The sequence below is a fragment of the Vulpes lagopus genome, chromosome 5 (genome assembly GCF_018345385.1).
Source record: "Vulpes lagopus strain Blue_001 chromosome 5, ASM1834538v1, whole genome shotgun sequence".
Taxonomy (NCBI): Eukaryota; Metazoa; Chordata; class Mammalia; order Carnivora; family Canidae; genus Vulpes; species Vulpes lagopus.
Genome location: NC_054828.1, coordinates 78762422 through 78767705, shown reverse-complemented (window position 1 = coordinate 78767705; position 5284 = coordinate 78762422). Strand labels below are relative to the sequence as shown.

Sequence of the window (5284 nt, the reverse complement as noted above, 5' to 3'; positions counted from 1 at the left end):
TTCTGTGAACTGGAAATAAACAGAAAAGAAATGAACATGACAATCAGGGTAGGGTTTTCTTTTCTTTCTTTTTTTTTTTTTAATGATTTTATTTATTCATGAGAGACATACACAGATAGAGAGAGAGGCAGAGACACAGGCAGAGGGAGAAGTAGGCTCCATGCAGGGACCCCGATGTGAGACTTGATTCCGGGACTACAGGATCACGCCCTGGGTCGAAGGCAGGTGTCAAACCACTGAGCCACCCAGGTATCCCCAGAGTAGGGTTTTCAAACCATGTTTCATGAACCCTCAGATTCTAAGAAGGTGCTCCCTGACCACAGAAGTGGGTGAAGGCAAGAGAGGCTCCAGGCCTTCCCATCCCGGCTTCAATTTAAGTAGCTCTACTTTCATTTGTTTTATATATTTGGGTTGTCATAGGTTTTGTTTGAACCAAGAGTTCCAAGCTTAAGCCCCACTGAAGTAATGCTTGATCATCAAAATTAAGAAAGGCATAATGCTTTCTTAATTATCAAAAAAACAAATCAAAAGCATCAATTAAGGGATTAATTTGGTCTTCCCAAAACTTTTCATGAATTAATTCATCAGAAAACAAACAAATCTATAGTAGCAGGCATTATACCTGTCCCATCCTGGGCACTGGGGAGACATAGATGAAGAAAACCTGGTCTCTGCCTTCAAGGACTTCATGATCCAGTAATGGAGATAGACAGGAGAATGATCATTCTAGTGTGGTATGTGGCATGATCAAAGTGCAGATTGAGGATGGTGAGGAGACAAAGGTGACAACAATGGATGTTGTCTGAGAAGTAAGGGAGAGAGGATTTTCCAGGGAAAGCTTCACAAGAGACCTGTTTAAGCTGAATCAAATATATGAGTTTGCCAGGAAAAGAAGAGGTGTACAGTTATCCTTGTGGTGAGCCCCAAGTGCAGGCAGGAGAAAAGCAGGAGAAGATGAACAAATTCTGGTCAATATAAATACAGGGGGGACCAGATCTTGCAGTGATCTTGCAGCTTTTCCCTCAGGCTGCACCTGGGCCTCTCAGAGGCCCTAAGTGTTTCAGAGCACTCCTTGTCAGTCAGGGGCTCCAGCTCCGTGTCCTTCCAAGTACTGCCACCTAGTGGCCATGCTCAAAGCCCGCGTTTCCCTGGAGAGTCTTGAGCAGACTAGGAGTCATCTCTGTCTTCCCATGGATTTTAGAGTTGAGGAAATAGTGGACATATAAACAGCGACAAGTGACTTCTCTGGGAAAACAAAGTTTGTGAGAGCTAGCACTGGAATGGAACCTAGCTCTGGGACTCCAGGACCAGGTTAGGTGTGATCTGGTTCACCCCCCGCCGCCCTCTGGCTCTGGCAGGCTTACCCTGAAAGTTGAGTGAGACTCAACTTGGTGGCTGCCTCTGGAGTGTGCTTAAAATCCTCTTCCAGGCTTTCGTGTGGTGGGGACAGTTTAAGAGAGAAGGAATATGGGAGTAAATCGTGGAGCTGGAGGGAATGGAAGAGGGTATAGCCTCCCCACTGCACCCCCCTCCACTAATCTAGCCTTCAAACCTATTTCTCAGCAATTTAGCAAAAGTGGTTAGTGATGTTCTGGAGATGGACAAAGACTATATACTTCAGGCATTGGGAGTCACCACGTTAGAGAGAGAAGGAGGGAAGGCTCTTCTTCCTTTTTGAGGAATGGATGGTTCCATGACCACAGGCAAAGGAGAGTTATAGCCAGACACCCAGCTAGAGGTCTCTAAAAACACCTGTCAGCTGCTCAATGTCCAAAAAAGATGCATTCAAATAGGATTCTCTGTTCAAGTCAACCATTTACATGCAAAATGTTTCAGAAGCCCTTCTAGGATTACAGAATTCACCATGGTTTCAATCTATCCCAGGACAAAGCCATGTACTCAACTATGCTGATTAAAATTCATATGTCACCATGTGTAAGGGTGGTCATACCCTGTGGTGCTTGCATATATTACATATATATACTTGCAACTATATATATATCTACATTTAATGTTTGAAATTTAAATAACTTCCAAATTGAAAACATAATTCTTAAAACTGTTTAGAATCAAAACCTTTTTGTGATAAAAATCATAAGGAGTATTTTTAGTAAGACAGAGAAGTATATCTAGGTTTCACAAGAACAGATTTGACTGGTTTGTTTTATACCAGTAGCTAAAGCAGAATGGATTTTTACAACAAAAATCATCATAATAATAAGACTTACATGATTGACATGGTCAAAAAATAACAGGAACTAGATAGTAAAGGGGGTGGAAGAAGAAAACCTGTATATTAAACAACAACAACTTTGGGCAGAGAACTCCCTGGTTGAGCTTAAGCTTTAGTCTCCATATCTTTTTAGACTAAGAGAAAAGAATTGCTTCAGTTGAGCCCTGAATGAAGCATTTCGTACATTACTGCACTACTACCAGGTAGGTATCTGTCTTTATTTTGTAGAGGAGGACAGTAAGGATCACCAGGATTATCTGATCTTCCTGGGGGCGTGCACCTATCATGTGATAGTGTCACTCTATGAAATGGTAGAGTCATTTCATTGGCACCCTACCTCCAAAACCCTGAGCTGTCTCTATACCCTCTTACTTTTCCCCAAGCATCCCCAGCATGAAGTCTTCCAGCACAAAGAAAGCTTTCTGGCTAAGAGTAGGAAGAGCTGGTCTTGCCTATAGTTCAAGGGAGAGCCCTGGCTAAGGTGGGCTCACAGAGGAACTCGCCTCCCCACTCCCAAACAAAAAATTCCTTGAGTTGTTTCTGAATGTCCCGTACTTGAGGCTGGGCAGCATGTTCAGGGATCAAAGCCCTGGCATCTCATCTTGTATCCATCAAACTGAATTCTCAGAGGGAGGGAAAAAGGGAGGAGAAGATGGAGGCTGCTTCTGATTAGCTTATGTCTTCTGCCAAAGTGAGATGTCCTCTCCCTGTGGACAATTAAATGGTTCTCACGGACCTACCATCTGGGCTCAGCAAAGTGTGGAATGGCTGCTCTCTCTCTCCAACCTACTCCACCCTGGTTTGGGGAGCAGGACAATGAGATTCAGAAAATCTAGCCTTTTCTCCATTTCCTACCCTTCCTTCTTCCCTGGCATAGCTGCTGCTAACAGTCTTCCAGCCCTTCTCTCTCAGTTGATAAAGCCAGTCCATAGCACACCCTATCAGTGGCTCTGGAAAGAGCAGCCACCCCTGTCACTGTACTGGACCTTGGGACCAGGACTGGTAGTCCCAAAGATGGAAGCAGCATCAAATTCCCCCAAACACTCCCAGAAAGGTTCTTGGAAAAGCAAAGCCCTGACTCAGCCACAGTTTTCAGAACAAACTCATGGCTTGCTGTTGCTGTTATTGTTGATTTGTCTTTAGGTGGACTGACATGTAAGTTGTGGTAGAGGCCAGCAATGGGAGGTGCCAACAGACAAAATCATGAAGTGGGGAAGGGATATCTGAATTGTTTGTCTTGGCTTCTCAGGCCTTATCTTTCCTATCTACAGCCTTCAGATCCATCTGCTAACAAACATTCACATTATTTACCTCCTGTGTACCAGGCACTGCGCAAGGCCGTAGCCCTGACCTGACTCATTTTTTGGCTAGGGAAGAGAGACAGCCAAGTAAACAGGCAGTTAGAGACCTATTAGATTTATAGAAGGTATCATGAAAATTCAGAGTGGAGGTGTGAGACACACCCTGGAGACAAATTTTGAAGGGTGCAGAGGAGCTTGTCTGTTTCAAAGGGAGGAAAATGCAAGAAAATAAAATAACTGACAACTGTACTAAGCTTTTATTTTGTACAATGCTTCCTCCTAAATAATCTCATTAGATCCCTAAAACAACTCTTTTAGGTTGGGAAGGAAAGCATATAGTCCTGGCTCACAGCAGATATCTCATAAAAGTTTTCCATGTGAATTAACCTCCCCGTTGGAGACCGGAAACTGTGGGTCCAGAGAAGGTAAATCTTTGTCCAAGGTCACAGAGCATGAAGCAGGGAGCCAGGACTCAAATCCAGGTCTCTGACTCTGAATCCTGAGTGCTTCAGTGGTTTTCAATATGAGGTCAAGAGATTGCTCGAGTCTTTCTCCTCTGCCCCCCCCCACCCCCATTTGAAAGTAGTCATTTATTAACTGACCAGATTACAAAAATAATCATGGTAGATATCTTAGTTCATCCTTCTAATAAGCCTATTGATCTGGCCTTCCCAGTTGCCAACATCTCCACCTTCTACAAAATTGGTGGTCTATTTCTTCATTCCCCTGAGTGGAGAAGATGATTTGAAGGACCATTAAAAGTTGTTTGCTTCTTTGAAACGTTTTTCAACAGTATAGATCTCGTGAATCAGATCCTCCATGTAGATAATGCTGTATTTACCAAGAGATTGAGCAATCAATGTGTTATTGATCAAGGCAATCCCCTTCTTGTGGATCTTGCCATAATGACACTTGTAGATCAATTCATTCACCAGCTTCAGGTCTGGGTACCCACCAGGTATGCATGGTTCCACAATCCTTAGCATGTTAACTGAAGCTTTGTTGAGCTTAACAAAGGTGCCATTGAAGATCTGGTGAAGGTGAAGAGGCTGCAACACCTTTTGAATCTTTGGGCCCACTCCTGTGGGCCCATACCTCTGATCCTGATGACAAATCCCAATTTGGGTTCCGCAGGTGCGTAGAAGTTGCCAACTTTTCTTGCCATCCTCGCCATTCGAATCTCAGTTCTGTACATCTGCCTATATTCCTTGTGGTAATGTTTAGATTTTTCATAGATAAAGCTTCCTCCTTGCCTTTCGAAACATCTTTTGAGCAAACTTCTTTCTTAGACTTTTGATCTTCACCTCTGCAAAATTCCTTCACTTTTTCTGCAGGAACCTTCTTTTTTTTCCTCTTCTGCACCCTCTATGGTTCCAGCTGGATAAAAAGGACTGGAATCCTTAAAAAAATTATTTATTTATTTATTTGAGAGAGAGAGAGAGAAAGAGAGAGAGAGAAAGAGAGTGCACAGGAGAGCACAAGCAGGGGAAGCAGTAGAGGGAGAGGGATGAGCAGGGAGCCCTGGGATCATGACCTGTGCTAAAGGCAGACACTTGATTTACTGAGCCACCCAGACCCCCCTGCTGGAGTCCTTTTGAGGGTACATGAGTTCTCAATGAGGATATTCAAGTGTGTTTTCTGTTGTTGTTGTTGTTGATTATTCAACAAATTAATATAGGCATATTCCGGGTCACTGTCATGGCTCCTCATGGTCAGGCACACATAGGATTTTGGTGTCCACATCTTTGTC

At 43.5% G+C, this 5284-nt stretch overlaps 1 pseudogene; it reads right to left on the bottom strand.

Moving 5' to 3' along the window:
* Positions 1-4166: 4166 nt before the first annotated feature.
* On the bottom strand, positions 4167-4878 carry LOC121490425 (annotated as a pseudogene).
* Between the last annotated feature and the right edge of the window lie 406 nt (positions 4879-5284).